Source organism: Fundulus heteroclitus, chromosome 23 (genome assembly GCF_011125445.2).
Source record: "Fundulus heteroclitus isolate FHET01 chromosome 23, MU-UCD_Fhet_4.1, whole genome shotgun sequence".
Lineage (NCBI taxonomy): Eukaryota > Metazoa > Chordata > Actinopteri > Cyprinodontiformes > Fundulidae > Fundulus > Fundulus heteroclitus.
In genome coordinates, this window is record NC_046383.1 from 485,964 (window position 1) to 496,370 (window position 10,407).

Sequence of the window (10,407 nt, forward strand, 5' to 3'; positions counted from 1 at the left end):
AGTGCATTCACTAATTTAGGATCTGAAATGTGAATAACAGTGAGAAACGTTAAACCAGACAATAGTGTCCAAAAACTAAAGGGTTGCAACTAGAGTGTTGTGACTGATTATTACTGTGAAGTGGAAAGAAATTTGGTGACCCTCCTCTCACTCAGCCACACTTTTATGCCACCTTCTGGTGAGCCTCAATGAGCAACAGCCAAAGATGGTTGAGCTTGGCAGGTCTGCCTGACCCCTCATTCCCACATACTCCTTCCTCCGTGTACTCCATCACAAATAAAAGCCATTCTAGGCAATAAAGGTATTTCCAACCTGCCCCATGGTGCTGCAGCATAACAGAGAACCCTCTGCTGTTGTCCGTCATGAATACGGATTGCCAAGTTAACATGTATCATGCTGAGAAAGCCCCCCCCCAAAAAAAATGGATTCTGCAATATAATTAAATGTTGCTGCAACAATTTAGTTATTTTCAGATGTGCAATAAAATCATAATATATTATTTTCATAATATATGTGATTTTGTTTCAATTTAGTCATACAGAGCATAGATCACATTAAACCTGGAAAGATAGGTTAATTTTTTAGAAAAATTTGGGATTTAACAGGGTTGGGTATACTCTTCATATTGATTGTACATCCAGTGATGATTTAGGACACTTGTGGAACCTTATATGTCTGTAACGTTAAAAAAGACAACATGATACCAACGCTGGTATTGATATTGAACAATATTTGTTTAACAAGATCGGTACTTTTTATTCTCTCCCGCACCAACGATGCAGTGGGCTGAAAAAGAAAGAATAGTAATCAGCAAAAGGAACAACGATACAAAAGACATTTCTGTGTCTGTGTGTTTCTAAACTCAGTGAAGCAATGCAAACCAATGATAAAATGGACACTTCTCAGTGTTAACATCTCTAAGCGTAAAATCAGTGTGTGAAAATATAAGAATGAAGAGACATGCTTTTCTAAGAAATGGAAAAACCGTGGGGCAGGAAGTATGTGCGACATCTGCAACTTACAATCACGAAATCTTTTTTTGTGATAACCAATCAGAACACTCTTACATTATGACCACATTTTAGTAATGAGCAAACTCCTCCCACCATTATTAAAACACCAGCAAAGCTTCTGCCAAAGTGTCAAGATGACTTAGACTTAGACAACTTTATTTGTCATTTTGTATGCACAGAGTGCGTACAGAACGAAATTTTGTTTGCATACAGCTTGATACAGCATACTGCAAGATGATCGTATTATTGGTGACTCTGCTTGTTCTACATCTGGGATGTAAGTTATTTTCTGTTATATTTGTTCTTATGTAAATACATGTTTTATTTATTGTTTTTTTTTTTTTTTTGTAGACACTCATGTACCAGTAAAGCCAGTTCCGCTTGGAGAATCTGTGACCTTCAAATGTGCTCTGCCAAATTATGAGTTCAAGCGAAGAGACATCCACTGGTACAAGCAGAGACCAGGAGAAACTTTGAGACTGATTTTGACAGTGGCGGTGAAACAAAAACAACTCGAACCTTCTGAATTTGAGCCAGAATTTTCTGACTCGAGATGGGAGGTAAATAATGATGATCCACAATTTAGCCGTCTGACACTTTTGAAGACAACCTACGATGATGATGGAGTCTATCACTGTGCACTCATTGGTTGGAAGGGTAATATTGAATGGAGTGGGACATATTTGATAGTGATAGGTAAATAAGTGGATTTCTTTTTTAAATTTTGGCACCCAAAACTGCAAACTACAGATATAAAAGAGTTGTATGAAAAGGAATTGTATGAATGTTTGATAAAAAACCTGTTTAGGATACATTTTTAAATATACTAGCAAAAACAAAATTTTTATAGTATGATAGTCAAAACCTCTGACAGGTTATAAATTTGCACTGAAGGTGATCGTTTTTTTATTGAATAGAAACAAGTGAATTTTCAATTGCTATTAACTGTATTAATGAACTTTTAAACATATTTTGTTGTACAGGAAATAGGATATCTAACTACACAGTTGTTCAGCAGCCTGCATTATCCAATCCAGCGGGTTCAGGAGACACTGCTACCCTTCAGTGCTCAGTTCTGTTGGATACTGAGGACATGGCATGTTCAGAAGATCTCAGCTTGTTCTGGTTCCAATCAAAGTCAGATAAAACCTATCCGAATGTCATCTACACAGAGGGAAACAGACACGATCAGTGTAAGAAGAGATCCGACACTGAGAGGAGCTGTGTGTTTCAGTTTTCAAAGGCTGTCAACTCCTCTGATGCTGGGATGTTTTACTGTGCTGTGGCCTCATGTGGAAAAATATTATTTGGAAATGGAACCAGACTGGAAGTTGGTATGATACTGTCCGTGATTATTTTAATCAAATAATAAATCAATAATTCAATTAATATTTTATTTTTATTTTTTTGTAGCGGACACCAGAGGATTTGAATTCACTATCCTGGTGACTGTGGTAACCTGCCTGGTCTTTTCTTTGATTTTAAACATTGTTCTAATCTGTTACCGAGCTCTAAGGGCAAATAAAAATCAACCTCATGGTAAGTATTACAAAGATACATGTTTATTTATGTACTGAAGACATTGAGCTCGAAGAGCAAATATGTACTGCACTAGATATATCTTTTTTAGAATTTGTAGTCCCAGAGGACTCTGTGTTTGGCATAAAGTGTTCATTTCCTACTGGGCATTATTCTGGCATACCATCAATGGGATGTTTGATGGCAAATTTAAATACAAGCATGTTCAACTAGATTTTTGACGTTGCCTTTGTCTACATATCATCTCTGCAGCTGCACCTCTTGGCAGTCAAATTAGGAACCAAACAGAAGTAACTCTTTAGTTTCCTACTCCAGCCTTAAGTAATTTTAGAAACTGATTTAATTGCTCATTTACAGTAAAGCCCAGTTTTCGCAACAGTCGCTAAAACATTTGACTCTAGTTACTTCTTGATTTTGTTCAGAAATATCATTCAAGTTGTGCCACCATAGCGGATGATATATATATATATATATATATATATATATATATATATATATATATATATATATATCAGATTAACACATCCACACTAAACTGAATGACATTTTTCAGTTCAGTGTAACAAAGGACAAAACATGTAACATTTCTAATTTATATAATTATCAGGGAGTGACGGTACCACTTCACAAGAAACACAACACAGGTTGAGACGGAGAATACCTGATTCTGTGAGTAATATTGTTAGATCAATAAGAATTTATTATTATGATCATTTATTTTATTTTATCAATATCTAACAGCTAGATTATATAATGTATTTTTATCTGTCCCACAGGCTGAAGGTAAAAGTAAAGACTTTGCTTCATCCGATTTCTCTGAAAGTAAGAAAAGACGAGTTGGAAAGAAGAAGAAAATGGAACCTCAAGAATGCATATACTCTCAGATTAAAGTCTGATAATCAATAAATCTGGATGTGAAAACTCATACATAACTTCTCTTGTTTGTAGTTTGTAGTCTAGTCCAACTTGTCTTATATCTTAACATGCTGTTACTATTCCACTGCAATGTACTTCCTTCTGTAATGTTTTCTTACTATTAGTTCTGTTCATGTACAGCACTTTGAATTGTCTTGTTACTGAAATGTGCTACACAACTAAACTTGCTTTGCCTTGTTCAGGAAGATTTACTATATTCTTAATGTATAGTACTTTGTTTAACAGGGTTTTTTTGTTTTTGTTTTTTTGTATTCGCATAAAATTTACATTTGTGTGAATAATATTTTTAATTGTATTCACTGTGCATTTTTTTTATATTTGTAAAGACAAAGGATCTGGAATGATAAACATTTTAATAGTAGTATTGTTGACAAGAAGACTTATTATTATTATTATTATTATTATTGTATTTTTGAACATATTCAGAATTAGTTGCATTATTGGTACATTAAAATAATGAGTAATCAAAAATAATTCCCCTAGTTCTCAAGTGTATTTTGAAGCATTTGCTCATACTACATATTAATCTGCGCAGCCAATCATACTAGACTGGCTATGTTTTGGCTTTAAAGCAATTTTAGATTTATAAGACTTGTTCTATATTGGTGTTTTTAAATTGACAGAATTATTCAACTTGGAAGTGAAAAAATTCTGTATGTCTTGATTTGAAATGTTTACATTTTCATTTCATGGTCACCAGTATTGATTGACTGATCACAAGAAAGTAGAAGTGTAAAACACAAAAGTTTGTAAATGTATACTGATCTTGAGAATCATCCAGTTAGGTGGACAATCTGTAACTTACCAGGTTTTTGACAGATTTTTTATTTTTGTGCAAAAAATACTTTTTGAAGATGGCTCAAAGAGGGGAGGAGTCATATGACATTTTAAAGCAGTCTGATTCAACTTATATAAGAATATTTTGGTTTTGCTGTTAACAAGAGAAGTTATTTTAAATTGTTTTATGACATATGCTGCAGTGAAGTCATTTTAATACATTCTTCTTTAACCACTATAACTGTGTGGGTCGTGTAGGATTTTCCTAAACGTAGAACCAATTTGTGCTATTGGTAAGTTTTAACAATAGTTTTACTATGTGAAAATTCATATAAAAGTACTAATGTGAGCAATTTTCAGTTCAGATTTTCCGGGTGTAGCGCTTAGGAAGCTTCTTATCCACTGAGCGGTGAATACTACAAGCTATCTTGCTGCATGCATCTCTCGGTAGCCGGACCCGAAACTGCATGCAACTGATGTGAGACGACACAATGACTTCTAATTTTTTAGGTTCCTTGCAGCGTTGAAACTGTATCTGCACTGCATTCAATGTGAGCCCGGGGTAATCAGTTTCTGTTGTCAACGTGAACCGTGCATCAGTATCACCCTTTCACAATAAACTTTTTAAGCACACATCCATGTCTGACTTGAATATTGGGTGCCAAGAGTACAAGTCATTGCAGGAGACTGTAGGAACTTCTCAAGGGCCATCCCTCACAATGATATGCCTCTTGACATTCTACGTAGCCTTAGGCTACATTCACACTGCAGGAAAATGTTAGCCTGGGTGCCATTCCGAACTTAGTCCCACCCACAACGTTTTAGATCGGGAAGTTCGGTCTGGCGTTGCTCAATAGTAGCGCGAGTATGCTCGCCCAATATCTGGCGGGCCAATCAAATTGTCAGGGCGGGCTTTATACGATGATGGACAAATGATCAACAGTAACGTAATCAACCACGTCACCAAAGTACGCTTGGGTTGAATTTGTTTACAACAACAATGGCTGCCGCTGGAGAGTTGAGGTGTGTAGATTCTGCTATTAGGTCTGTTCTAGAAGATATTGACAGCAAATTGACTTTAAAAGAGGAACAGAGAAACGCGATCAAGGCATTTGTTGAAAAGAAAGATGTTTTTGGCGTCCTTCCTACGGGATTCGGCAAAAGTTTAATTTATCAGCTGCCTCCGTTGGTCGCTAAGAAGATGGGACACAATGAAAACCCATTGGTCATTGTTGTTCTCCTTTGGTCGCACTCATGGAGGACCAAGTGAAAGAAGCAACTGAAATGGGCATCACGACGATGCAACTCGGCGTGAACGACGAGGTGGATATAGCCAGCGGTCGTTGCCAGCTCCTTTTCAGAAGCCCGGAATCCTGGCTGCTGAACAAGTGGAGGGACATGCTAGGCTCCGATGTTTTTCAAGCCAGTGTTATGAGTATCGTCGTGGACGAAGTTCGTCTAACTTACAAATGGTCATAGATCATCTGACTGTCTGACTTAATAAATAACTCACAATGTCGTGATATGAATCCCATGTTGTGAACATAGTAGGTTGGTCTCCTTCGTCGTCTGCCCATTTTTTTAACATAAGCATGTCGCGTTCCAACCGTGTTATAACGTTCTGACAGGACCGACAAATGCGATGCGATTTATATGGCGTTTTGTACAGTTGTAATCCTAAACAGAGAACTTGTTCGTATGTTTTTCTGAAAAATGAGGTTCGTGTGTTGAATGACTCCTTGGATCCTTACATTCTTTTTGCAACACCGGCAAAAATCGTTCACGCTCATCGTCTTATTCTAGGCTAACAGTTGAGTTCTGTTGACAACAACTATGCATCGCTTAACATACGTCACGCACTCCGTTTCTCTTATTGGTTGTAGGTCTATCCACTTGAGTGCAGAGGCATTTTTTTTCCTGGTTCGTTCGAAACACGCCCCATAATCACAGCTCTATGGAGCAGTGTCAGACTCAAATTCTGACTAGAATTGAGTATGACCATGTCAGGCTAGGAAAATGTGACCCAAATATGATATTTTGCCCATATGCAACCTATATCCGTCTTTTTAATGGCAGGTTGAATGGCCTTATTCCGATCTTTTCACACACCCCAAAAATCCGATTTGAGCCACTTCCATATGTGTTACTAATACAGATATGATTCGGATTTTTTTTTAAAGCATCCGCAGTCTGAACGGTCATGTCGCATTTTATGTCTTTTGCGTCACCCTCCTGTCTCTTGCTACACACCCACACACAATAATGGCAGATAGCGCTCCATAAAAGACTATTTTTAAATCAAGAATAGAATTTAAAATTCTTCTTCTAACGTATAAAGCCTTTAAAAATCAAGCTCCATCATATATCAGAGCTCTGATTACCCCATATGTTCCCAACAGAGCGCTTTGCTCTCAGACTGCAGGTCTGCTGGTGGTTCCTAGAGTCTCTAAAAGTAGAATGGGAGGCAGATCCTTTAGCTATCAGGCTCCTCTCCTGTGGAACCAACTCCCAGTTTTGGTCTGTGAGGCAGACACCCTGTCTACTTTTAAGACTAATCTTAAAACTTTCCTTTTTGACAAAGCTTATAGTTAGAGTGGCTGATGTTACTCTGAGCTACCTCTATAGTTATGCTGCTATAGGCTTAGGCTGCTGGAGGACATCAGGGCTTATTTTTCTCACTCTACTTAGTTCCACTGTTCTCCAGTTTTGCATTGCTTGTCGTCATTTCAGCTTTTAACTTTTTGTTCTCTTTCTTTTTTTTCTTCATAGTAGGTACACCTGGTCTAGGGTTCTGTTAACTGTCACATCATCCAGAGAAGACGGCTCACCCGCTATTACCATCTAATGTAGAACAGATTACTGGATCAATGTGTGCTTCTGTGCTTTTTTGTCTCTCTTGTTGTGTCTCTGCTCTGTCTTCTGTAACCCCAGTCGGTCGAGGCAGATGGCCGTTCATACTGAGCCTGGTTCCGCTGGAGGTTTTCCTTCCCGTTAATCGGGAGTTTTTCTTCCCGCTGTCGCTTAATGCTTGCTCAGTATGAGGGATTGCTGCAAAGCCATGGACAATACAGACGACTCTCCCTGTGCTCTGCACTGCTTCAGGAGTGAATGCTGCTTGTTGGGACTTTGATGCAATCAACTGGTTCCCTTATATAGGAAACTTTTGACCAATCTGTAAAATCTGACCCAATCTGTATAATATGATTGAATTTGACTTTGTAAAGTGCCTTGAGATGACATGTTTCATGAATTGGCGCTATATAAATAAAATTGAATTGAAATGAATTGAATTAACAGCTGTGCTGCTTTCTTATCTTACTTCATGTTGCTATAATGTGGTCTTAACCCTCTGGTGCATAGCGTCCACTTTAGTGGACAACTACTAAAAAATAAACATCTCTTTATTCTATGGTTTTATGGTGTAACTGCATATTAGTGTCTAGAATGCTCTCTGCTGCCACACTCCATTGAGGTCAATTCAGTGGTCAGTCATTGTAACTGCAAGTAAATTTCTTCTGAATCCAAGATGGCCAACAAACAGCAACCTCTGTCGACCAATGCTGGCATATCCTCTCAATCCTTCTATAGTAGAAGAGCCCAACAGGTAAAAAAAAAAAAAAAATGATGATTTACAGTAACATCTAAGGAAGGATATTATCAGTTTGAAATATAAAAAAAATTCTCTAACATTTAGAAAATTACGATTAACCATGTGTCCACTGAAGTGGACGTCATGCATCTCCCATTACATTTTTTCAACAGAAGTCATATAATTGCTTTACTGTCTTGTAATTGTTTTGCTTATAATTCAGTGTTTTAAACATAACACATATAAGCTATTCATTTAAAATTTACATTTTAGTATATTTTGTTTATACTTTGTGTATATTTTGTGCAGATTAGGTGAAGTTTGTGTAACTATACCAACTGTTTATATTGTAGACTTCAAACACAGCAAAGAATAAGGCAACCTGCAGAATAGTCCAAGAAATTCCATCCATAAATTCTAAAAATGCAAACAGAGGCCATGATGCTGCATGCACATGGAAGACCAAATACATTTGCATGCAGTGCTGTGTGCCACTGTGCCCTGGGTGCTTTGCAAACATTCCTACAGCTTAGGTGTGATGACCATCAAAGTGTTAGGAGATGCAGAGACTAAAATGACAGTTCATGTTTTCTTGCAACGTGCAAATAAAAGAACTTGGTTATACTGTCCTACGTTCTTATAGAACTGTGGAAAGCCACAGTGATGTTTGTCACATTCTAAACTTTGTGCCTCTATAGTGTTAAAATTTAAACAAAATATGTTGAATTTTTTTTTCATAGAATAAAATTAAACAAGTTGCAACTTTTGAGGAACTAGTGAGAAACACGACACATTTTACTGCTTAACATCTGTGTCTGTGTACACTTTTTATTAATTGACCAAAACATGTCATATACTTTAGTCCAAAACATAGTCTTAAGGTTTTTTTTTTTTTACCTTGTTCACAAGTATGGCAAAGCATTTCAGCATTTTTATTTTAGTATGGTGTACAAAAGAAATGCATTATAAAATAAGTCTCTAAATTAAATTCTTGACAAAAAGGCTTAAAATTCTTACTGGAAATAACTAGGATTTAAAAAAAAATTAAAATAACAGCAAGCATGTACTTTTACCGTGGAAAAGTGAATTAATAACATCAATATTCATAATTTTTAAGTTGAAATTGTTCCCTAATATTCAGTAAACAGATATATTCTATTTACATGGCAGCAACAACACGGACAAGAAATTGTATTTAAAAATTAACTTGTGAGTACACACTTTCACCCATCTGTATCTGCTTTCCTTTGGTTGCTTTCCCCCCTGAAAATTGCAACGCTGCGTAGTTCAGATGATGTTGATCGTCATCCTGTGGAAAAGAAATAGCACTAATGAAGTAAGTTTATCCACCAAAAACATTAAACACAAAATAATGAATTTGATTGCTATTGATGGTTTGCTGAGTGCATACAAGGTTATCCTCTTGTTGTTTCAAATCATCATGTCTTGATCTTTTGCCTAAAATAAAAAAACACATAGTTGACTGAAGACTGTGTATTGTTATACTTTTAACATGGAAAACTCTGAACAAAATAAATCATACACGGTAACAAAGGCATATAGGACAGAAACTTTACTACTATACGAAGAACATAGAATTGAATAAACAACCCTCACCTTTAATCCGTGTTTTGCTTTTTTTAAGGGTTTGGTGACAGATGATAGTAACATGTAAAATGACAGAAATGACCAAGCAGATTATGACAGTCACCGATATGATAAATGCAGAGTCAGATGGTTTCTCTAGAAAAGAAACAAGCAAAATATCCGTATTTAAGACATGCTTTAAATAATTTCATTATTAGTAAAACTTATATACATAAATATAACTCCTACCGACTTCAAGAGTAGTCCCATTTCCAAATAATATCTCTCCACATGCAGCCACGGCACAGTAGTAGGTCCCAAACTCGGAGTTACTGACATTAAAGAAGCTATGAACACATTTCATGTCGTGTTTCTTCATACAGTCCTCATGGGGGATTCCATCCGTGAGAATGATTTCAGGGTGAGATTTATGTGATCTAGCTCTGAACCAGAATACACTGAGGTCTCCTGGACAAGTGTTGTTCTTGGAGTCAGACAGAATTGAACACTCCAGAGTTGTAGTATCTCCCAGACTAACAGTATTTGCTGCTCTTCTCCTCTGCAATACTGTATAGTTCATTGTTCTTTCTTTGTCTCCTGCATAGTACAAAATAAGTTTAGGAACATGCATGGTAATACTTAAAAGGGTGAAACAGTTGAATACTTCCAAATCGTTTTAGGGGACCAAGCAGTACATAGGCTAGCTCCGTACTGTTCATGTAATGTACAGTATTCTTTTAATTTTATGCATAAATATTAAGGGAGATGGTTGTCTTTCAAACGATATGCTATTAACTAAAATGAGTATCAATTTTGTAAAAAAATAAATAAAATAAAATACTTTGTTTACTACTCATTAAAAAACAGCATATCAAAAATGATTCATACTTTTCTAAATAACTAGTGCCTTTTTGTACTTGCTGTCCAACTTTTTGGATGTGTCAACTGGCGTTTGATGATTGATTG